This window comes from Cibotium barometz, chromosome 34, assembly GCF_041138505.1.
Source record: "Cibotium barometz isolate CiBa-2024 chromosome 34, ASM4113850v1, whole genome shotgun sequence".
Taxonomy (NCBI): Eukaryota; Viridiplantae; Streptophyta; class Polypodiopsida; order Cyatheales; family Cibotiaceae; genus Cibotium; species Cibotium barometz.
The window spans coordinates 42,275,564-42,301,741 of record NC_141079.1 but is presented as its reverse complement, the minus strand read 5'-3'; the positions used below and the strand labels follow the sequence as shown (position 1 = coordinate 42,301,741).

Sequence of the window (26,178 nt, the reverse complement as noted above, 5' to 3'; positions counted from 1 at the left end):
ACACCTCTCCCGGCTGGTACTGTGTGCACTCTTGGGTGAGTGTAGGTGGGAACAGGATGACACAATCCTGCGTTTGGATCTGGACCTACTGTTGCATTTATTAGTCTGATCAAGGCTATAGCCGTAGTTGTAAGCATAGGCAAAATTCTTGTTGATGAATGAGCAAACAAGTATTCACCCAAAGAAACAGGTGGAACCACAGTATTGATACAATCATATAGCACAAGGCCTGTAGCTTCTACCCTATAAGTTTCTGCTAAGGAATTGGGTACTACAAAGTCATAGGGTGACTAAGGAGTAGTGGGTTGGATTCTTTTATCATGGGTGTTATGGAAAGTGAATTCTAGGAATCCAATTGAAGCTCCAATTTCCCAAGCTCCTTTCAAGAGTACTTCCTCTTCCCATATCTTTGCATTTGCCTCATTACAACCAAGAGTCTCCACTCTCAATTGATATGTGGTCTAACTCACTACTTGATTCCTCATGCAATCTTGTTCTCAATCCAACTCCCTTAGATCTAACGGTCTCAATTCCACTGCCTACAGTGGGTGCATGAGCCCTGTTAGATCCTCCAAACCGAGAGCTATTTAAGACTCTACCACTTCTCAAGTTCATACGATAGATGCCCAATTGAGTCTAGAACTCTAAAGGGCTAATAACCAAACACTCTAGCTTTTGGAAAGAGGAAATTTGAATATTACCCTTCTCTTATTTCTTCTTCAATTCCTCTCTCTATTCGATTTCTATCGATTTTGTCAAATGAGCATGGTAACCTGTTGATTAAATTTAGGAAAGGTCTAAAGTCCTAAAAAGGTGTTGTTCTCAATTCCCCAAAATAATCTCCAGTGTACCAATCCCGAGAATATCTAAAAGTGAATGTAACAAATTCAATGTGTTCAACAAACCCCAGTATGCACCACAATTGAATGTACACGAGGTTTTCTTCCCAACCTTGATCCCAAGTGTTTTGTTGATAGTAATCTATGATCAAAGTAGTCCCTCTTAGCTCTACTGCGTATGATCCTAAAATAGATTGCAGTATTCTAAATTGAATACTCTCGTGCAATTCACCAACGTGAGCAAGAAATGAATCTGCTATCGCATTGTTCATGAGTAAAAGCCTAAGGCTTAAAGTTTTCAATGAAACTATCACGTAAGTTCTTTTCTCAGCCAATTCGTTTCCCAATTTTTCAATTTTTGCTTATAGTAAACTGTATTGACTAAAATAGCGGGTTTTTCAAAGTAGCCAACATAGACTCAGACCTGGTGTGTGGATGCTCCTTAAGGTCAGGACTTGAGACATATGATTGGTTCTCAAAACAGATCCTTGAGGAGTGCCCAACAACCAGTTTTAGTAAACTTACCTCTCAAGACGGCTATTTTTGACAGATCCATACAAGCTTTCTAAGGCTCTTCTTGATATGGTGAGTTAACAAGAACAAACTCGAATGGATGGACTATCACTGTATCAGACCGTTTCTGAAACAAATCTTTGAGAGAAAAGATACGACAAGCGGAGATTCTTTCTTTCCTTATTCCTTATTCATTGTCCAAGGGTTTGGGTAAGAGACGAGCTCTTGGGCGGCATCTCATGGGTATTCCATCAACCTACGAATGCCCGGACTAGAGAGCACCTCGCCATGGCTTAACAATGGTTCCGTTGCTATAAAAACATTGTACTTTGTGAAGTTTAGATTGATCGTCAATCATAAGTAAATCATTGTATCATGCAATCATCTACTCTCTCACTTTCAGTTAGTCACATCCCTCTCTCCTAAATGCACCATGTCTATCCTTTAGCTTAGGCATGTGTAACCCTAAAGGTCAACATTTGGAATCAGATTGAGAAGGGTTTCTTAGACCAGTTCGCAAGGAGGCAACATAAAGATGGGACTAGTTCACAAGAAGGCAACATCGACAAGCAGAACTCTACTTCAACACTTGGCAAAATGCAACAAGGGCAACAATCAAACAAATCAACAAATCTAAGTCATGAGCATGATTGGTGATCATTTTCAGCTTTGCTCAATCAATGACAATGGTGACAAATAGGTGAGTTCACATGCAATGTTTACGGTGTTTTTCCCGATTAATGGTGTCAACTTGACGGTGAATGTAATGCAATAATCAAAGGCAAAAGAGGACTTGCACCTCTAACCTCCTGGTTGAAACCGAACACTTTAACCATTTGAGCCATGGGTTCACAAAAGGCCATTGTTCATTTGGTGATTTAGTAAGCAAACACAATTAAAATTTCAGATTTCATTGTGTGGATGCAACGCTAGATAAAGTTCAGCAAAAAGGAGTTCATAATCTTACTCACTAATGCAGTACTAGTAACAAAAATGCTTTTTTCTGCAAACTGAGATTCAAGTCTACATTATTATTTCACCAAGGGAACAAGCGATCAAAGAGAACTTGCCCACTGGGCTTAAAAAACTTTGATTGAACATGAATCTGTCCTGCTGAGGTCCTTCCAATGGCTGGCTTCCCAGAGTGGCTGTAGCTCACAGAGAATCCAAAGACTCAACCATTACACACGGGCGGCCAGAGTGGCTGTAACTGAACCCAAACAGGACCCAGATTCTACCATCACAAGCGGCCACAACCAAAGCAAGGGGAAGCAAGTTAAGAGGCGGCCTACAGACGGCCAGGGCTAGCATCTCTTGGTAGTTGATGCCACAAGGAAGCAAGGCCGACTCTGAGGCAATAGAAAAGAGCTATATCGTAGGTGCAATATGCTTGTGTAGCAGCAGAGCTACCATAAACAACATAGCTGCTCAGAGAAGCAGATTTTGTATACAAGAGTGGAAACGTTTGAGGAGGGGAAGTATGTTATGTAGCTAGAGCTAATCCTCCAAGTAGCAGGCCTAATCCAGCAAGGTTAGGGGGCCCTTGGAATAGGAGATAGCACATAGATACAAAGGGCTAAGGTTCAAAATTAATAAAACTACGCTACTGGCTATCTATAGAAGATTAGCTATTTATAGCGGTAGTTATCACTAAGTGATGCCTTGCGTTATTATTGTGTGGTCAGTCGTGCAGTGCACTTCTTGGGTCTGTGTCTGGACCAGAGTTTCTACTCTTGTCGTGGACATGGCAGATCGCAGATACTCTTGCCAAGGACCCCTGTGGGTAAGCACTAGTGATATGGGACACAACTGCTGACTGGAATGTATATGTGGAGTGGAACCTTAGCCCCTAGCTCGAGGGTGGATTGAAGTACTGATCCTATGGTTGGGTGGTGAGCTTGCCTTCACCCCTTTTAGTTGGTTTCTCTAATCTTGTGTTGGACTGTGTTTAAGAAATCTTGGTTAGACATGCTTGGGAGGCCTCTTACACTTGGTATTAGAGCGACCTAAACATGGAGTCTACAAAGGTTTGCGTGTCTTTCCTGGTTATTTCACGTCGGGATTCCCGTGTATTTCTAGGGTTACTACCAAGTTGTATGTGAATTCTCAGAGAAGGGGAACATGGAGACTCATGCGCATAGGGATGTGCAGACCCTTGCTTTCTCTGTGGTTTAACTCTCTAAAGGGCTGCGATTCATTACATATGATACCCTTGACATGTTGGGAAAGCATGTGGGCAAGGGCTTGAATCGTAGAGTCCTGAATTTGCAGAAAAAGGCTGGTTGCAGCCTGTGCGCAGAACTTCATGTGGGCAACAAATTGGTTACCATGCACAGAAAAGTATGAGACAACTGGCTTCATACAGAACAGCAGTTGTTGTTTGGTGCAGAAGAGAAGGGAGAGAGGGACCAGGGTGGCCACAACAGAGAAAAAGTTAGAGCAGGGCACCATAGCATGTGTATGCTTACATGCAAGTACAAACATATGATGTGCGCTAGCAAGGCCGGCCCCACCAGGAGGAGGAGAAAGCGACAGCTGTAATTTTGGAGCATTTTTTCTTAAAACACATCAAAAGCATGCGAGTTGTTTTTTAAAAAGCAACCATCAAAATAGGACACCTCAGGCCACTTTTAGAGTTTCTACAAGCAGGGCAGCTAGTTTTTTAAAGAAAAAGCACTAAGTGTTTTTTTTTTTACAAAGGTTAGGGGCAGCCTATATAATAGAGCACATCTTACCTATTCAACCATGAAACGGAGAGACTTCCATACATTCAACGTGGGACAAAGTGAGGAGCAGAATTCACATCCATCTTCTTGTACACGGAGCTCAAGAAGGCTTGGGTAAGGGGTTTCACCCGATGATCTCAGATTTTCTTTTTGCAATAACAGAGATACACCCTAGTTTTTTTTATCTCTTCCATGTCTCATATCCATGGCGACACCCCAACCCCTCTACTTTACCAATGATTTATTGGATCATGAGCATGAACGGGAAGATATAAGGGCAGACATTGGTGAGCCTGGCCATGATACTGAGCTTGGCCACCATACCGTAGTGGTGGAAGAGGAGGAGATAGTTGTGGTGGAGAAGGCTTACTTCGACAGCAAGATGCAGAAACTCCGAGCAGAGATCTCTACCCTAAGGAATCAAGGAAATGAGATGGCTAATCTCCGAAAGGAGATCACTTTATTGCATAAGCAGATCACTATTCTGCAGAAGGTGGTGGCAAGTACTCCCGCACCTACAACTCCGTTCTTCACCCCAAAAGTCTTTTCATGGGAGAGGAAGGAGAGAACCCGGGAAGTGGTTGATGCATGGCTGAATAGATGGAATGTTCATTTTGAATTCCATTGTCTTCAAGACGCTCGGAAGATTCGGCCTCCTCAAAGAGAAAGCCTTGTCATGGTGGAGAGAGCTTTTGAACAAGCCTACTCTTTGGGCTAGTTTCGAGCAGATGTTCCAGGATGAGTTCCTCCACGTGGAGGATGAGTATGACATGGTATCCAAATTTGCGGAGATGGATATGAAGACCAGGTCTTGTGACACCTATTTGCACATATGGATATGAAGACCATGTCTTTTGAGACCCATTTGCACAAGTTTAGAGAGTTGCAGGCAAAGGGGACGCACATAGATGCAATCACCTTGCTCGGATTTATTCGAGGACTATCCTTCGATCATAAGCCTCAAGTGAGGAACAACAATTGCAAAACAATGGAGGATGCTATTTGTTTTGCAAAGATTTATGAAGAGATAGTTACCGGCAAGAGTAAGAAGAATGTTCCTGAGAAGCAAAAAAGCTCAGGCAACTCTAAACCAAATAATTCCAAACATAAACGAAAGTTTAGCTTTGTGAAGGCTTCCAAAATTCAGAATCTGATCCCCAGAATTCGGATCAACCCAAATTCCAAGAAGACTTAGAGGACCGAATAGAACCTCTAGAACATTCTAGAGAGCCATGGCTTGTTGGGTAGGAGGGGCAGGTCAGTGGTCGGCGCTAGTACAATCAACGGCGGTGGCTCTGGTACAGGACGGCACAGGGCAACGAAGGCAGCGGCTCTAGTACAGGCGGCGCTGCGCACAGCTACAGTCGGCGCACAGCAGCGTAGGTAAGCTCCAGTAGGTAGCGCACATCAATGTACGGTCGACCGTGGCGCTTGTACGGCGCAACTGGTTCACTGTACGGCATTGGTACAGTCGTGCAGTGCAGGTCGCCAACAGCAAGGGTGAGTGTGGCGTGTATGATGTGTGCAATAGGCTAAAGCAAAAAGCTGAAGGGCAGCAAGGGGCAAACCCTAACCCTATTGTTGGGGGGGTAGCAGGGTGTAACCCTAACCCTAACCCTAACCAGGCTTTGATACCAATGTTGGGTAGGAGGGCAGCTAGCCCGCACACACACACACAACCTCAAGCACTCTCACGTTTCTCTGTGCTTGAGGTTGTGTGTGTGCGCGCGCAGGCTAGCTGCCCTCCTACCCAACAGGGCTAAACTTGGAGCTAGACAGGCCATTGGCAAGAGAGTCACCCTCAAGCATAGAAAAACTAGAAGCCTAAGATAGCTCACTTCACCGAGATTACAAGTAACCCTAAGATTACTTCCGTTTATACCACAATTCTTGATCATAGTTCTTGCATCGATTGTAACTTTAGCATGGAACCCAATGATCTCATACATATGTATTCAGGGGAAACTGTACACATCCTATTTGATCCTCGTAGCACTCACAATCTTATTAATGTCAAACTGCTGTAGAAATTGGACGTGGAGACCCAACCAAGAGATCATGTCTACCATGTGAACCTGGCGGCAGGGCATGGACCAAAGTTACCAAGGAATGGGAATAGAGGAACGTTTTGATCCTTGGAAACAGGAACATTTCGGGGGATGGAAGGAATGGGGGAGCGCTGCATCATATCTTCACTTTTGAATATTTTTATGAAAAAAAATCAAAATACATTGACATTATAGATGTACAACACATAATATAATGAGAGAAGTCAAATATGAAGTTGCATATGTAAAAGTGGTCTCAGATTTTCCTTTAGTTTTTTCCCTCGCTTTTCTGGAAATTCAAAATCAGCACATATCAACTTTCCTTTCTTTTTGCAATAACAGAGATACACCCTTGTTTTTTTTCTCTCTTCCATGTCTCATATCCATGGCCACACCCCAACCCCTCTACTTTACCAATGATTTATTGGATCATGAGCAAGAACCGAAAGATATAAGGGCGGGCGTTGGTGAGCCTGGCCATGATACTAAGCTTGGCCACCATACCATAGTGGTGGAAGAGGAGGAGATAGTTGTGGTAGAGAAGGCTTACTTCGACAGCAAGATGCAGAAACTCCGAGCAGAGATCTCTACCCTAAGGAATCAAGGAAATGAGATGGCTAATCTCCCAAAGGAGATCACTTTATTGCATCAGCAGATCAAGGTGGTGGCAAGTACTCCCGCACCTACAGAGCATATTTCAACAACTCCGTTCTTCACTCCAAAAGTCTTTTCGTGGGAGAGGAAGGAGAGAACCCAGGAAGTGGTTGATGCATGGCTGAATAGATGGAATGTTCATTTTGAATTCCATCGTCTTCAAGACGCTCGGAAGTTTCGGCCTCCTCAAACAGAAAGCCTTGTCATGGTGGAGAGAGCTTTTGAACAAGCCTACTCTTTGGGCTAGTTTCGAGCAGATGTTCCAGGATGAGTTCCTCCACGTGGAGGATGAGTATGACATGGTATCCAAATTTGCAGAGATGGATATGAAGACCATGTCTTTTGACACCTATTTGCACAAATGGATATGAAGACCATGTCTTTTGAGACCTATTTGCACAAGTTTAGAGAGTTGCAGGCAAAGGGGACGCACATGGATGCGGTCACCTTGCTCGGATTTATCCGAGGACTGTCCCTCGACCGTAAACCGGCAAGAGTAAGAAGAATGTTCCTGAGAAGCAGAAAAGCTCAGGCAACTCTAAGCCAAATAATTCCAAACATAAACCAAAGTTTAGGTTTGTGAAGGCTTTCAAAACTTAGAATCTGATCCCCAGAATTCAGATCAACCCAAATTCCAAGAAGACTTAGAGGACCGAATAGAACCTCTAGAACATTCGGGAGAGCCAGGGCTAAACTTGTAGCTAGACATGCCATTGGAAAGAGAGTTACCCTCAAGCATAGAAAAACTAGAAGCCTAAGATAGCTCACTTCACCGAGATTACAAGTAACCCTAAGATTACTTCCGTTTATACCACAATTCTTGATCATAGTTCTTGCATCGATTGTAACTTTAGTATGGAAGTTTTTGGACCCAATGATCTCATACCTATGTATTCAGGGGAAACTGTACACATCCTATTTGATCCTCGTAGCATCCACAATCTTATTAATGTCAAACTGCTGTAGAAATTGGACGTGGAGACCCGACCAAGTGATCATGTCTACCATGTGAACCTGACGGCAAGGCATGGACCAAAGTTACCAAGGAACGGGAATAGAGGAACGTTTTGATCCTTAGAAACGGGAACATTTCGGGGGATGGGAAAAACGGGGGAGCACTACGTCATATCTTCACTTTTGAATATTTTTAAAAAAAAAATCAAAATACATTGAAATTATAGATGTACAAAACATAATATAATGAGAGAAGTCAACAATGAAGTTACATAGTACAATGATCAATCATGGGAATGACAAGTCTGCATATGTGGCATCAGGAGAATCCGCAACACTTGCATCACCCTTTGCTCTATGACTACCAACTGAGTCATCGTCACTATGAGACCCGAAGACAATGAAGCGCTTCTCCACGAACTCCCCAACAAACTTGTTAAGCAAACGCAAGTTTGCATTAACAAAGACTAGATCATTCGCTTTTCTATGCCAAGGCGGTTCTTCTTCTTTGACGCTATGTGACCAAATGAGCTCCACAAGCGATCACAAGGAGAGGAACTAGCCCCTTGGCTAAGAATGCGAATGGCCAACTGCCGCTGCAACTCCAGGGATGCTCCATAATTGCTTTATGAGGATAATGCAAATCTACAAATAAAATCTGGTTCTTGACCTACACTCTTCACCTTGGCTAAGAGCTCCCCTTGGCTATCCTGGCCCTTGGAATTCAACAACCTCTATGAATTATGAGATGCCTAGACCGTTTTATGCTTGGGGTTCTTATACCCACTTCTGATGCTGGTTGGCTGGCTCTTAAAGGGGTCGGCCAGTTGTTTTTTCCCCCACAACCTGGTCTACTGCTCTTCAATAGGCGCTTTGATCACTTTAATGAATTGGCCGCCTTTTGATGTGTTCTAGCCGCCGTATGTGCTGTCTTGTCTGCGCCACTATGGCCTAACCAACTGGCTGGCCAAGGCCAACAGGGCTGGCCGACGAGCAGCCCAGGCCCCTAGGCCTGGCCGCCATGCTGTCCAGGACACCCTAAGGCTGGCCAACACCATGCTGGCCCTATCTTGGGCCTCTTGGCCCTCTTTAGGGTGGCCTAAAAGCCTGCCCCATGTCAAGTGAAAGCGGTATTCACTCCCTTCCTGAGGTAGCCCAAAGGGTTGCCCACTTTTCTACATGCAACCTACATGCTTCTACAGATGCCTGGCAACTAGTTGCAAACCAACTACTCAAGACACCTAACATCATTTCAAAGGGAGACTCACAGTACGGACTGGCACTACTTCATGTGCAAGACAATGCACACCTGACCTTGGATCCTTAAGAGTGGAACCCTGGCTGACTCGTCCCAAACTAGGCCCACATGGGACCAGTTTTCCACTCTAGGTCCTACACCTTCTGTTCAGATAAGTCCACGTGGCATCCAAGTACGGGATGCCCCCGGAAGCTGCATAGCCTCCAAATAGTCCGTCAATAAAGCCGGATAGACTTTAAAGAAGTCTTTGTCAAGCCAAACCACTTCATGACTCCCTCAGTCTTGAAACTTCATGAGGAACTGTCTTTGTCTTTGGCTTGAGCCATGCTTGAAGTAGTGCAAAAGGATGTGTTCTGGAACCATCACTTTAGCTTCATCAAGTATGTCTGGCTCACTTCGTCTTTCACTTCTGAAGGGATTGGACCTGCATATGGTTTTAGCCAACTGACATGGAACACATCGTGCATAGCCCAACTCGGAGGTAGCTTCAACTTCATTGACACCTCATTGATCTTTCTCTGGATAGGAAAAGGACCGAAGCTCCTAAACGAGAACTTTGGGCATCGCTTGCCCACCTTTTTCAGCCTTTGCTTCATAATCCGAAGATAAACCCAATCTCCTTCTGAGAACTTCCCATCCCTTTAGTCTTTATTGGCATGTCAAGTGTAGGCCTCTTGTAAGACAAGATTCTGGTCAATAGCAACTAGAATGGTCTTCCAAACACTGCTTCAATAAGGAGTCCTGCCAATAGCTGAAGAAAATGAATCATTCAAAACTGCTTGAACTAAGGCAAATATGATTCCCACGTACCTTGTTGATCATGGACATAACACTTCAACATATCAAAGGCCAACTGGTTGTAGATTTCTATCTCTCCATCACTCTGTGGGTGAAATGCACTGGAAAAGTTTAGTTCAGTACCAAAATTATCAAACAATGCCCTCCAGAAATGACTGGTAAACTTGGCATCTCGGTTTGACACACTGTGTCACCGCGAAATTTCAACCCCGGAACATTTCACCTCAAAACGGGGCAAGAAACACAAACGTTTCATCCCCCGATAAGTGCGTTCTGAACCGCTCGACCGAAACGCCTAGACTCACGCACACCAAACATACAAACATACACATATAAATATATACACACACATATAAATGCATACATCCATCCATATATATAAATATATGTATATACGTATGTATGTATTTATGTATATTCGTACAAGGCTTTGTGTGCGCGCGCGAGACAAAGAGAAAAAAGAAAAAAAGATATATTAAGCATCTACTAAAGACCCAATGGACCTATGAAACCAAAGTGATACAATAATGTCCATGGCATATCTCATCATGGAATGGAAAATAAAACATAAAGAAAACATAAACATGGCTATCACACTGGGGCGATGCAAAACTATCCATGGAAACTCATCATTCCTTGATAGTCAGGGAGTCTACTTGTGTAGGAGCCTGATTGAAAGTTGTCAGCTTTGTAAGACAAACTTTGACATTGCTTGTGTTTTGAGTAATAGACTCTGAACTTGATTCGGTTGCAATGTCCTCCTTCTGATGTGTTGCCTCTGAGATAGAAGTGAGTAAAGGTACCCACTTGCCTTTTTCTTCCCATGTCTAAGAGCATACAAACATGAGAGTAGCTACTACTAGCATTAGCTCCGAGTAGATGGTATACCACTCTCCAAAATATCAAGCATGGGGCTAATGAGTATGGCCGATAGGTCTCCCTCAGCTATGTCACATGGAAAGGTAGCTCGATGGTGGTGGAGCATGTCCTAGATCTGCTGATGAGGTGATCATCATACCATACTCCAGAGTGGCCCTCAAGTGCTAGCTGTCTTGAGGACTCCAGGGTAAGCCTCGCGTACGTGGGGGGGTCCATGTGACTAATGCGGTGGAGGTATGTGACTGTCCGGAAGAGTGCATCCACTACCATCGGGGCTGCACCAAACTCTGCCTGGATAATCTGGAGTAGGACTAATGGTTTGTTGCGGATCATACAAGAGAACATCATGCCCTAGGGCCTCCCAACTCGCTGCCAATCCTCATCGGATAAATCTGGCCCCTAGAAGGCTGCTCCATAGGTGTGACGAGGGTGTCAAAAAGCCAGCCCTTCGTCCTAGGCTCTTGGAAATGTGCCTGGAAGAATTACCGCTCAAGTAAACTGTAAGCTCAAGGCTGCATATCCACAGAGAGGTCCCGTGGAGTGCACGCGGCTGCGTCTGAGAGGACGATTTCATTTGCATAAAGTAGTATGGGGATCAATATGCCTCCCAGTGTGGGACCAGCCCCACCTAATCCGTCAATGAAGCTCGAGATCTCATCAATGTAGAGGCCGAAAAGAGTGGGTGATAGAGGGCATCCCTGTTTCACCCAAATAGTGCTGGAAATCTCGTGATGTACCTCCTAAGCCTCTCACTCGTCCAGTGACAGATTCATAGAGGGCGATGATGCTCTAAACCATGTAAGGTGGGATTCCTATCTCCTGTAGATGGTGGAGGCGGGCTCAGGGTATAGTATCAAAAGCTTTGCAGAAATCTACAAACCAACAGTGCTCTACCCTCCTCAATGATGGCAAGGAGGGTGAAGATGTGGTCAAGGGTAGAGTAGCTCCTCCGAAAGCCAACCTATCCTGACGCTCTGCATCCTTGGCTCTCTGCAAATGATCCGAGCTCCGCCTCTAGCACTGATCCATAGAGTCTGGCCAATGTGTGGCCAATCGTCCTGTAATTATCTCCTTGGGGGAAGCCCCCGCCTGTAGCCCCCACACTCGCACATGGAGGGCCCTATCCTTCCTGTGTCTCCTCCTCGAGAGTCTCATGTATGATGCTCCGTGGGGGTTTGTACTTCTTCACCACCTCCACCCAATCTTTCTTAGTGGTCTACAGTTCTTCCCGCAACTTATCACTCGCAGCTTTCAACTGCTCCAAGTCAATCCTTAGACCCTCCTGAATATTCAGTTCCCCTTCCTCCATTGTATGGTCCTTGACCGTAGCCTTTAGGGCTTTCATTTCTACCCGGAGTTCCCCTATCACTAGGGCAGCCTCTGGCATTCCTTGCTATTGCAGTTGGGTCTCTTTCAGCATCTGAATCACCTCCTCCTGGTGGTTCACCTGTGCTACCAATTCTTCAATCTTGTTGTTCTTGCCTTGTATCTCCTTGCGGAGGCCTTCCAGCTATTTTTCCTGTTGGTTCAAGACCCTATCCAACACCTTCTTCTGTTCGCCCAACATCTTCTTGGTGTTGTCCTCCACTGTCTTGATGTATGCCTCCAGCTCCTATAACACACTAGGGCGTATGAAGCCAAATTGTAACACACTAGGGCGTATAAAGCTAGATTGTAACAGTTCTTGGAGTTGCCGGTCCAACTCCGATTCCATTGCCTTGGACAAGCAGTACGGAAACTTGCTTGGGGGATCCAAGCCTGGGAGGAGATCTATCTTGTGGTCCTCTAGTCTAGACAAGGGGAGCTGGGGGAGAGGGATTGTCTTGAAGAAAAATCTTTTGGAACTTTTCATAGAGAGCCAGGTACTTCTCGGAAGCATGGGCCACCGTCTAGGCAATTTACATATAAATCATCGCACATTGTGCACGTTTCCTAATTTCTCGTTTAGCCTGCAAATGGCTTATGAGAGGATAGTTTGGGATTCCTGGCTTACATTTAATGGTCACTGGGACTTTGGACACATAACAGATAATCCAAAAAAGTGTGCCTATCCCAATCAATGTCTATCTGGAACTTGTGAAATCATTGAATTTCCACAATTATGTCTCCTCCTACAAGAGGGACAAACATAAAGTCTTGCACAAACTCTATGCCCTAAATCACTAATTTAGCACCTTGAGCTTCAAACTTGATGCTCGTCGTCATTCCTGTGCTAAATCCCTCAACCTTTTTGTCTACCAAAGTCAACAAGAAATGGGCTTGTCGAGCGGCTTGTTCCATGACCACATCCTCCTCCGTGCTGTCGTTGTCAAACAAGACAAGGACTCTCTAGCCACCTATGTAGCCAAAGGTCTTGAGCAATTCGTTGTGCTCATACTCTTGGTCTTGGGAGCCCTTCTACTTATCTTTGAGCTCCCGACTAACGATTGCACAAACCGAAGAACTAGGATCCGAAGAACTAGGGACGTCCACTAAGGCCTCGGTGGGAGCTAGGCTCACCACGGAAGCCGTGGAGGCTGGGGTGGTCGTTTGCGGAGTGGTAGTCTTCTTTGGACAATCCTTAGAAATGTGTCCTTCTATGTGATAAAAGAAACACGTATCCTCCTTGTAGTAAGCTGTCTCTTCAACACTCAGTTTCCCACCGGTCTTGCCTGCCTGAGCTTTCTGGTCTCGAGTGAGCTTGGGCGCATTGGTTGAGTTCTTGGAGCCACAGGCTCCCGTGCTCTCTCCTAGGGAAGACTCCATTTGGTTCTGGCCTTTTCTCCCTGAGACCGGTGCCTTGGGAGTGGAAGGCTTGAAAGTCGGGGGCTATCCACCATTGTACTTCATTTCAGCACTCTGTAGAAGCGAGAGTACATCCTCGAAGGTGGCTGGCCGAAACATACGCACTTCCCATTGGATTTGTGTGTCAAGGCCATAAAGGAACTACCCTTTATCCTTGTTAGATATGCCCAATTGCAAACATAAATATGAAATCTTATTGGCAAACTGCACAATTGGTTGCGCATTTTGACGCCCCCCCCTCGACTCGTCTTCAAGTCGCTTAAGGTAACGGGACTAGAGAAACCATCGCTTAAGATCAAGGACAAACTCGTCCCAGACATAAGTTGCCATACCTAATCTATTGTGTCCTTGTTGCCTTGCAAACTCTAACAAATGGATCCTCTTCATCTTTGACTAATGATTCTAATGAATGCCTAATGATCCTATTGATAGGGAAAAGGTATGAATTCGTAATCAAGTCGATTTTTCCCACAAAACATTGTCCAAAAAGTCATATTTTGTATCTATACTATGCCCAAAAGGAGTCCCAATCCTTGGGCTATGACTTGAGCACTTCCGGGAGCTTGTAGAGCTACGAAATCTGCCCAAAATCTATCCATATATTTGCTAATGAGAATATACATGTCTATGAGCATTGGGATTAACGGATGCACATGACATCCCCCCTTGCTAAGCTTGGAGCATCTGGGTAATCCATAGACCTTTGCTCCAATTCCGTTCCGGTCCAATTTAAGACTGCACTTCATATCCATCAGCTCAATCTCCAAGCTCTCTGACTTGGTCTTGAAGTTCTCTCATTCGGTCTCTGGATCTTCTGAATTACAAGCAGTCTCTTCCTCCTCATAGAATTAGGAGAGATTTTTTGGAAGCTCCTCAGATAGATGGCCTTATCCTCCTCCAAATAGGATTTGGAGAGATCCACCTCCTTGGGAACTATCGAGTTGACCTCATCCTCCTCCAAATAGGATTTGGAAAGATCCGCGTGCTTGATCTCCGATTCTGGTTCGGGTTTGGTTTCTGGCTCTAGCTTTGACTCTGATTCTCGTTCAAACTCTGGCATGTGCATCATGGGTAATGGCACCTCCTCGGAAACACCTCTTCGTGTGATCACGTCTCCCAAGAACTCGTCTTAGGTTCTCTTTTCATTGCGTCAACACTAACAGTCTTGAACTGCTTTACAACCTGAGGTGATTCCTCCTTGGCCTTTGTTGATGTTGCCATGTAGTGTGCCCATAGGTGTGCCCCACCTTGCTCGTACAAAAGTTGGGCTTGACATGCCTCATCTTGAAGCTTTACTTGATGTGCTTCTTTCTCGCTTTGTTGATGGTCCTCTTCTATGAGTTGTTGCCTATACTCGGCCATGGTTTGTTCCAACTGGGCTTGGCGTTCTTGTTCTCTTTTGTATCGTTCTTCATCTTCACATCTCCAACAACTCTACATAGTCTCATACTCACGCCGTAACTCTTCTTTCCAAGCATCATTGCTCTCCATCGAGGTGAGGTTTTGGTGGAGAGAACAGCAAAAAGAAGTCTTTTCCTACCTGGCTAAGTCATGTGCAAATTCTACCCAACATGCAGCCTATGCTAAATGCAAAAATGAGATGAAACCCTAAAAACGAAAACCCTAATTTGGTTTTCCCACTTTCCACATTGAATCTAGGACTGAAAACACTATTGCTAGGGCTCAACTCATGCAAAATATGAAAACCCTAATTTTAGCTTGCAAACCATTGAATGAAAACCATACTTTCAAAAACCCTAATTCAACGTGCACAAAAGGTAAGCTAAGCGCTGTCCTAAGATGACCTAAGCTCTGATACCAATGTAACATGTGGAAGCTCGGTGGAAGAATCAGTAACTTCAATGCTCAGAATTCAATAATCGTTTGTGACGAAGATAACGCACAACATAGGGAGAGATGTGCAAAAATAGAGAGAGAGAGAGAAAGAGAGAAAGATATATTAAGCGTCTACTAAAGACCCAATGGGCCTATGAGACCAAAGTGATACAATAATGTCCATGGCATATCTCATCATGGAATGGAAAATAAAACAGAAACAAAACATAAACATAGCTATCTCATTGAGGTTATACAAAACTGTCCATGGAAACTCATCATGGAATACTAGGAACATAGAAACATGAGAGGAGCATCAGCCACCAATAGATGGACACAGTATTGGGTCCCAAATACCCTTTGTAGGGCCCCCACCATGAATGATGTATTTGCTTTATTACAATGATGCAAATCTGCAAATAAAATATGGTTCTTCACCTACACTCTTCACCTTGGCTGAGAGTTCCCCTTCGTTGTCCTCGCCCTTGGAATTCAGTAACCTCTTTGTGAATTATGAGATGCCCATATTGATTTATGCTTGGGGTTTTTATACCCACTTCTGATGCTGGTCGGCTCGCTCTTACAGGTGTCGGCGAGTTGTTTTTTCCCCACAACCTGGTCTATTTCTCTTTAATAGGCGCCTTCATCACCTTAATGCATTGGCCGCCTTCTGATGTGTTATGGCCACCCTATGTGCTGTCCTGTCTGCTGCCCCTTTTCTACATGCTTCTACAGATGTTTGGCAACCAGTTGCAAACCAACTACTCGGGACACCTGACATCATTCCATAGGGAGACTAACAATACGGATTCGCACGGCTTCATATGCAAGACAATGCACACCTGACCTTGGATGCTTAAAGTAGAACCCTGGTTGACTCATCCCAATCTGGGCTCACATGGGACCAGTTTTCCATTCCAGGTCCTGCACCTTCTGTTCAGGTATGTCCACGTGGCATCCAAGTGCCGGATGCACATGACAAATCAATCCGAACAGGCTCCGAATCACCTCTGTACGACTTGTTGTTGTACGACCAGCTCTTGTCGACCAGTAGAGAGGGAGAGAAAACGCAACTATACTATCAGTTTGGAAGCAACCAAGAGAGAGAGCTGCACAACAGCCGTATGGCTTGCTCCTTGCAAGGGGTGTTGTTGTACAGTCAGCACCTCTACAGCAGCCAAACAAGAGAGAGAGAGAGAGAGAGAGAGAGAGAGAGAGAGAATACACATTCCTACTGTCGACCTCCCTGTAGGTGACCAGCACAAGCAGTAGCACACTACTGTAGGCCAGATCAAAGGTGGAAGAAAAGAGAGGAAGAGAACCAGGTGCTGCCGACCAATGTACTTGAGCGCATCCCAAAAAGAACAGCCCCTCCTTGCTTTTAACGATTCATCCCATGCCTTTTTGAGTTGGCCAGCTCTAAATATATGATCCATGCTTTTCCTTTCTGCCAAAAGTGGCCTTGGTTGCTTAAAATATCCCCTTTTTGCCAAAAGTGGCCTTGCTTGCTTAAAATATCCAAGCTTGTGCTTTGTTTAGCCATCCCTAGCTTTTAGTGACCTTGTGGGCCCATAGGCTCGCCCACACGTCCATGCACGGTGCCCACAAAGCTTTTTATGATATCCAAAGCCATAAAAGCTCATGTCATGTGCTCATGCTTCAATGCTTTTATTCTTGAGCTTAACTTGTTGAGAATGCAAGCTCGTCAGGATCTGGCGGATAGCAGTAGCATGTGGACACCAGTTGTAAACCTTTTATAGCTTTATTAACATGATTAAGACTTAATTAATGAACATAAGACAAATATTGCAGGAAAAGACCGAGTGATTCCATTGAGACAGGGGCCTTTCTTAAACAGAGGCCGAAAGGGTACAAATGAAGAGGCACATCCCTCGGAAGGGGTGTGGCTCTTGAATCAATGGTTATGACCTTTAGACTTAGGGGTGTGTCTTTTAACAAAGACATGTCCTTTGATAGTGACCCATGTGTAAGGGTGTGACCCTTCACAGGTGTCCTTTCAGTTAATAAGAGATTAAGGAGTAATTAAGAGAGTTAGTCACAATCGTGACATTCCCTCCCACTTAAAATAAGACTCCGGCTAAGAAGAGATGGTTGTCTTTTAAAGAATTCCTAAAGAACTTCTGGATATTCCTGTAAGTCTTCATCACTTTGCCAAGTAGAGTCGGAATCATCAAGATCTCTCCATTCAACCAAAAATTCTGTAGTGAGCTTATCTCGTGTTTCATTCTGTCTGACATCAAGAATTGTCTCTTGAATTAAGAGTATGTGTTCATCTTCGATTTCTGGAACATAATCCAAAACATCTAAAACTGAAAAATCATCGTCCACAAACTCTTGAGCCAAGAAATATTGAAAGTTGGATGAATTCTACCCCAAGAAGGCGGTAACTCCAACTTATAACTAAGAGATGAGTTCTTCTTAATAATACAAAAGGATCAATAATATGTTGGGCGAAGATTTGGGAAGACTAATTTCACTGTATTGTATCGATGAGAGGCAATATATAATAATACCAAGTCTCCTTCTTGAAATTCAACGTGACGACGATGCTTATTAGCTGTGCGTTGATATTGCTCTTGGACGCTGACCATCTTATCCTTAATCTGTAATAAAATATCTTGCATTTCCTGAATGAGTTGGTCTGCTAAAGCCACTTTACGTTGAAGAACAAAGTTGGCAGGAACAAGGGAAGTATGGCCATAAGCTACTTGAAAAGGTGTCATTCCAATAGTTGAATGATAAGAATTATTATAAGCAAATTCCACCAAAGGTAAATATTCTTCCCATGAAGCTAATCAAGACTGAACATAATGACGAAGCATTTCTTCCAGAATCTGATTAACTCGTTCCGTTTGTCCATCTGTTTGTGGATGATAAGTAGAGCTAAAAAGTAAATTTGTACCAAGAGACTTGAATATCGAAGTCCAAAAATGTCCTGTAAACTTTGGATCCGATCAGAAACTATAGATTTTGGCAATCCATGAAGTTTGAAGATATACTGTATGAACAATACTGCAATATCCGAAGTCTGGGCTACTTTCTTGCACGGAATAAAATGTGCCATTTTAGAAAATCTGACAACCACCACAAGAATCTGTGTATTGCCTTTAGAAGAATGTGGCAATGAAGTGATAAAATCCAAACCAATACTTTCCCAGCGTTCATTGGAAACTCGAAGTGGTTGAAGAAGACCAACTGGAACTTGTCTGCTAGCTTACATACGTTGGCACGAAAGAAATGCTGTAACAAACTTAATAACATCTTGCTTCATTTGAGGCCAATAGTATGTAGCTATCAAAAGACGATATGTCTTGTTGATGCCTGGGTGTGCAGCATAAGTGACCTCGTGATGTTCTTTCACCAATACTCTTCGAACATGTGTATCACGAGGTACACAAATACGATCCTGCTAATATAATAAACCATCCACTATTGTATATGCTCCATAAATCTTCAATTCGGAAGGAGTTTCATTCTAAGAATTGAGAATTCGAAATGCATTTCCAAAATCACGATCCTTTGAATAACGGTCCTTGAAACATTGAGGGATATCCATTTCAACTATAGAAATAGCCAAGACCAAAGCTGGCGGCATATGACTGAGGACATCCGCAACCACACTGGTAAGACCAGAAACATACTCAATTGTCATATGAAAATTGGCTAAGAATTCGACCCAACGCGCTTACCTAGCATTCATAACTGGCTGCGTGAAGATATATTTCAAAGAATGATGATCTATTTTCACCACTCAATCCGCACCAAGGAGATAATGTTTCCATGCAAGATAGGCATGAACAATAGCCAAAAATTCCTTGTCATATACCGGGTATCTTACTTGAATTGCAAAGTGCTTATGACTGTCAAACCCAAAAGCACGTCCTTGTTGCATCAAGACGACACCATTGGCAATATCAGAAGCATCCGTATAAACATCAAAGTTTAGAGTAGGGTCAGGAATAGCCATGACAAGAGTTGTTGTCAAAGCTGTCTTTAAATTTTCAAAAGCTTGTGTTGCGGCTTCAGTCCACTTGAATGCAGGAGCGGACTTTAGAAGTTCTGTGAGAGAGGAGCTGTTATTTCAGAAAATCGATGAACCTTTGTGTGATAGAAGTTGGCAAGTCCCAAGAAAGAACGAACATCATGGATGTTTGTTGGAGTTGGCCAATTGACAATAACCTGTATTTTCTTCGGATCCACAGAAATACCGTCAGTTGAAACAACATGTCCAAGGCACTCCAAGGATATCTTGAAGAATTCACTTTTGCCTGGATTATGAAGTTCGTTTGCTGGCGACAAAGAGTCAATCTCCAGTATCAAGTTGGTGAACTGGGAGATATAAGAGGCCAAGGAACGAGTTTGGTCCAAATGGCGTAAGCGAGTACGAGCTTGGAAATCCACATTGGCAGGTATGAACTGCTTACGGAGGACCCGCTCGAATTTTCCCCATGTTGTAACCGATTTTCCAGCGTGTTGTCGTCGTTGCCACCACAATAAAGCAGTGTCTTTGAGGAGGGATACCGCAAAAATCACCTTTTTGAAATCAGAAAGGGTCATGGTTTCAAAGTATAACCGCAGTTTGTAGAGCCATTGGTCTAAGATAAGCTTATTGCGCTGACCACCATAAGATTCAGGAGATTTAATTTCCAATTTCTTTGTTTCACTGGCTTGTAAAAGACGATAAAGAGTTGTAAAAAGTGATGTGTGTCCACGTGATCTGAGAAGTGCTCTTGAACCCGTAAAAAGTGATACTGACCCCGTATGAGTGGAGAGCTCGCAAAAGAATGAAATGGCGGGTTTTTGATATGTTAATACTCCACATTATGTGAGATTTTTATGCCCAAGAAAATGGAAAAAACACACCTGAAGGAGGTTGCCATAATAAATGTTGTTGCTGTAGAAGAAGCACCAAGGATAGGATGGCCCGCAAGCCGACAGAAATCCACAACTGCAAGTGGCTGGTCCAGGCACTGGAGTAGACAGCAGGCAACAAACAATAAAGAAGGCCGAGTTCGATGAAGAGAGGCGACAGCAAGCCGGCGCGCTGGAGATGTATACAAGGTGGCGGCAATCGCAGACTGAAAACATCCAATAGGTGGCGCCGTTTCGCAGGGCCCGTAAGATGAGTTTTGGTTTTTTTTATTTTTTGTGTATAGACATGGCAATTAGATCCATAGGGTCATAACCTTTGAAAGGGATTATGAGATGTGTTTGTTATTTTTTTTAAATTTAAAAAAATCAACAAGTCATCATGTGCTCTTCGCCGACAGCCGACTAGGAAAACGTCCACGAAGGGGTGCGACTGGTCTTGGGAGGGGTGCCTGTTGATGAAGGGTTGCCGCCTTAAGAGGTAAGGTAAGCCTCCTGATTGAAGGCTGTTTTTTTTTTTGTCTTGCCTTTATTCAAGAGTGTCCTGCATATGGCTGGCCCAAACTTAATTAAGAAAAACTGGGAGTTGGGGGCTGAATTTGATGGCGCATTCTCTCCTGCACTTCCATTCAACACTAATTTTAGGGTTTGGGCGGGCTGATTTCAGGGTTAGAGTTAGGACTGATTTTAGGGTTAGGGTTAGGGTTTGGACATACCACAGGGCGGAAAAAGTTTGCTCTGATACCACTGTAAAGCTTTTATAGCTTTATTAACACGATTAAGACTTAATTAATGAACATAAGACAAATATTGCAAGAAAAGACTAAGTGATTGCAGGAAAAGACTAAGTGATTTAAGAGGCCGAAAGGGTACAAATGAAGAGGCACATCCCTGGGAGGGGGTGTGGCTCTTGAATCAATGGTTATGTCCTTTGGACTTAGGGGTGTGTCTTTTAATGAATACACATGTCCTTTGATAGTGACCCGTGTGTAAGGGTGTGACCCTTCACACATGTCCTTTCAGTTAATAAACGATTAAGAAGTAATTAAGGAGAGATTAAGCACAATCATGACACTAGTCTAGCTGTGTCTGTGTTTGTGCGTGTGTGCGCGCGCAATAATGGCCGTGTCCAACTGACCAAGTGTGTGGACATTAGCTTTAGGTTATTTCAATGTGAACTTATCATTAGGAAATGTGGTGTTTTGTAGAGTGCAATGAAAGAAAGCTAGGGAGCTTCTCTACCTTGTGTGTGTTGATGAAATGAGAGCAACTATGGTTTAGGTGTGTCTCTAGTGTCTCTCTCTATTCTCTTTTCATGGTATCATAGCTTGGGTAGCTCTCATTAGGGTTTCTTGAGTAAGTAAGCAAGAGGACAAATTCTGGTTCTTGGAGCTTTCCATTGAAGTCATGGAACAAAGAGAAAAATGGAGCACACCAAATCAACAAATCTGAGAGCTTGGCCTCTCAAGTAAGAATAGCTTAACACCCTTGAGAGGATTGCAGGTGATTTGACAAAGTTTGAGCACAAAGAGTGGGCTGCCCAAAGCAAGTAAAAAATAGTTTTGGCAAACTCTCCATGAAAGTTGTGAAGAGGCCTATGTGAATGTATGGCATTGTGGCATTGATGTATTTAATGTATGTTTGATTGGACAAGAGTAGAGATGCATTAGCAAGCTATTGAGACAATTTTTGAGTAAGTGGCAAAGATTTACAGGCATGCCACATTGAGGCTATGGAAGCTCATAATGTGTGAAACTTGCAAATGTTGATTCTATGCATCATTGAGGCGATTGGAGTGTGGCTAAGGCATATGTATCACACCCTACACATTACCCAAGGTCAACCAAACCATATTGGAGGAATTATATCATTTAGTGGCAAGCTGAAAATCAGCGCAAAAATCCCTAGAGGTAGAAATTCAAAAAATAGCTAAAATGGATGCATACAATGCTCAAATGACTTAGCGATTGACCCCCAAGCATGTATACACCTTTGGATGAGACCCACAAGCACTCATTTGGATGTATTGATGCAAAACAAGCTGGATCAAGAAAGATTAACAAGGTTGTTAATTGAAATTAGCAAGACAGAGACAATTAATCATCTAATTAATCACCCATTTGGTCAAAATTAGTGCAATTGAGCCTATACATGCCTAGAGCAACTTGATACGAAGCCAATGAATGCCTAGACCTCAAATTTGGATGCGATTTGAATGAATTGGAAGCGGATTAGTGCCGGAATTTGACTGTTTAAAGTTAGAGAGCTATATAATTGACACTTAGTAACCTCAAATGATGTTTATATGCAACATGGAGCATGTATGGATGTAAAGACATATGATATACACTTGATTGAATCATTTCCCAGGGATTGGGTACATTAATGAGCTCGGTATTGTGCGGCATTGCAAGTTATACTGGACTGTTTGCACCCAATAGTGGATGTATGTGAATGAATGGATGTAAAACATCAAGATTGAGCTCGTGTAAGTACATTGGAGTGTTTCGGAAAGTGGAGAACTGTTTTGGATGTGTTTCTCAGAATTTATGAGCGACGCCAAGTGATTTTCAGCTTATGCAAACAATGGTTTTGAGTCCTAGATTCTGCCGCCATAAAAATTGTGTTATGTGTAGACAACATTGGTGATCAAGCACATGTGTGTATGAGTGTTTGAGTTGATTGTTTACAATACTCAATGAACATTGTGCATAGCAAGATGAGTGACAGTCCAGACAAGATTGTTGGAAAAAAGCTTGATAGAAACAACTTCCAGATTTGGAAGTACCACATGACAAACTTTATGAAAGAAAAAGGACTTCGGAATTCACTGACAAGTGAAGAGACGGAGCAAAGGGTTCCACCAGTGAATGCAACACCCGCCCAACTTACAACACATAGAAATCGGACAAAGAGGGCATTCAAAGTGCTGCATTATTTCTTGATTTATGTGACTCATGGAATATCATGCTATATTCAAGACACAGATAACCCCAAGGATGCATGGGATACATTGGTGAAGTTACATGATGCAACTACTCAACCAAAGAAGATGCAGTGAAAGCAAAAGATACATAGTGTGACTCGAAACAATAGGAGCATTAGTGACTATGTACAAGAGATTAAAGGATGTGCAGATGCACTCGCATCTATTGGTGCCCCCATGGAAGATGATGATTTAGTTGCCATTATATTGAATGGTTTAGGCAAAGATTACAAAGCATTTGAAACCTCTATCAAGATTAGAGGTGGAGACTCCCGAGATTTTGATAAGTTGGTCTCTTTGCTTATTGTGGAAGAGATGAACTTAGTTTAGGTACTTCATCTAGTGAAGTACCAGTGAACATGCAAGGGACCAAGCATTCTACACTCATAGAGATGCTAGAGACAGGGGGAGATCTAGTTCGAGAGGATGTACAAGTGGACCTGATTGGCATGATAGGCCACCACAACAACACCAGGAGTCACAGTCATCATTTGATACACATGGTGGTAGAGGTTTTTACCCTCATGCTAAAGCGAGGTCTGGATCTCCTAGTAGAGGTCGTTGGCAACCACAATAGCAAAATATGCATGGCATTGAGTGTAAACTTGGACATATAGCTAGAGATTGCTACAAAAAGCAAAATGATGTTTGTGGTGGTAGAGTGCAACATAGAAATTATGCATCATCTAGCAAAGAAGGACATACAGATCATTTGTCTACCATAAAAGTAATGAAACATGGTATATGGATCCAGATGCATCAAACCACGTAACATGTCATGATGAGTGGTTTGATAACATGATGCCTACACAAAATCAGGGTTATGTTGCTACAAATGATGATATTCAGCATCCTATTACACATATTGGTAGTGTGCCGTTGAGGATACATGACAGTAGAGTGAAAACTATGTCTGAGGTGTTGTATGTGCCATTTATTACAAAGCGTTTGGCATCTATTGGACAAATGGTGAAACAAGGATTACAAGTGAAATTTAATAAACATGGATGTTTTGTTGAGGACTTTAAACATGGCTGCAAATTAATTGTCAAAGGTCAAAAGGAAGGAAGATTGTTCAAGCTAGCTGCAAGCATACCAAAATTGAAGTCAACCATGTTTTCTCGTAGTCGTGGGATAGTGTCAAGAGCATTGATGAATGAGAAGAGTATGCCTTTGTATTATTAAATAGAAGCACATACTACAGCAGTGTACATCTTGAATAAGACACCTATAGCTGTCATACATGAGAGTACTCCTGAGATGAGGATGACAAGTTTTAGGCCAGACATTGAGCATCTCGAGGTTTTTGGATTACTTATGTACATGTGCTAGATGAGAAGAGAAGGAAGTTGGACCCAAAGACTGAGAAGTGCATATTCATTGGTTATGCACAAGACAGAAAGACTTACAAATGTTACAATCCAGAAACTAAGCAGGTGCTCGTTTCTAGAGATGTGGTATTTGATGAGTTGGCAAGTTGGTACAAAAACAAAGAGGATGTTATGGGTGATGACATAGATGCAAGTGTGCATGTGAACTTGCCAAAAGAGAGTTCTACTTCATTGTCTGGGCCAAGTGAAACATCTAGTGGAAGTGATAATATAAGTCCATGGTTAGAAAGGTTGAGACATTTAGTTTGGGGTCGCCTAATTGAGCATGTTTATGTCAGTCTCGAAAAAGTAAGCATTGCTAGGCTGCCAAGTGAATATTTCGATACGTACAGGACTCTTAGTTCCTTGGCCTTTTCTATGCTAAGGGGAGTGATATTAAACTGCATGCTTTCAATGATTCTAATTGGACTGGATATTATGACACACGAGTGTCCACTAGTAGCTTTCGCTTTCATCTTGATGATTCATATATATCACGGCTCGGCAAGAAGCAATCGACAATGGCCACTTCGAGTTGTGAAGCTAAATACAAGGTAACTTTTAAAGTGACTATAGAGTGTGTATGGCTCAGACGCCTTTTGATAGATCTTAGTTATAGACAGCACTCCCCCACCTCCATCTTCACTAACTGCCAAAGTGCATAAGTCGTAGTGGGAAACCCAGTGTTTCATACTCGCACAAAGCACATTGAGGTGCATTATCATTATATCAAGAAGAGGCTAATTGCAAGAGACATTAGCATGGCTTACGTCTCTACACACGACAATGTGATAGATATGTTCATGAAGACTCTCACGAGAGGAGTTTGAAGCTTTTCACAAAGCTTTGGGCTTATTGCCATTTGGGGATTGATTAGACACATGATCCCTGTGCATGTTCACATCATCACTATAGGGGGGACTTGTAGCCATGCGTATAGTAGTGATGTGTAGACATAGGCTAATATGAGCCAAGGCCCTCCTTAGAAGGTTTTTTCCCCCAAGCGTGTGTACACACTCTTATGAGTGTGTAAGTGACCTTATCACGTCATGTCGCTTGTACTTCACTCATTCTCATCAATCGACTTTTGAGTGTTGTGCTTCTGTCTCTCTCTCCTCGCTTGCTGCATCTATGTGTGCGTTGCTACCTTGGTCTCCACTCCAACATTAACTTATTGAGAGGATTTGACTTGATATTTGATCTTATCATTAATGGTCAATATTGTAGGCCTCAACTACACAGCCTACTTCATAACTAGGTTTGGTAAACCTCCCTTAAGTATAATAGAAAAGATGCAATAAGCCATTATTATGAAATTTGCCAAGCCCGGCCATGCACACACGAGGAGGAGCTGAAGACCAGTTTAATAAAGTGGCATTGCGGGTGGGCCACCCACAAATGCACCTGCACACACACCTTGGAGATGCTTTCCTTATATGGACACAATGGTATCTCAATGCCAGCTCAATAGCTTGCTGCTCAAGGCAGGCCAAGCACAAACATAACCATAAGAGGGCATTAAACACCGCCGCATAAAGACTACTGGTCCCTCAAAAAGTCCATGGTACAATTTTATATATGTGTGTCTACATGCTGGAAACCAATGTACTTGAGGGTGTTGCGGCTTGCCCTAATACCTACAT

The 26,178-nt window shown here is 43.2% G+C and overlaps 1 protein-coding gene across 2 annotated transcripts in view; it reads right to left on the bottom strand.

Annotated features, from left to right (window-relative positions):
- Positions 1-26,178, bottom strand: part of LOC147619041 (protein translocase subunit) — a 52,413-nt gene that overhangs the window by 6,566 nt on the left and 19,669 nt on the right. The window contains exon 4 of one of the 2 annotated variants that reach the window (XM_086774256.1): positions 25,906-26,172. The exons of the other annotated variant lie outside the window; for it this stretch is intronic. The gene's annotated coding sequence lies outside the window, so the exon portion shown is untranslated. Of the gene's footprint in view, positions 1-25,905; positions 26,173-26,178 lie in introns of those variants that run through there. 2 annotated transcript variants of the gene reach the window in all.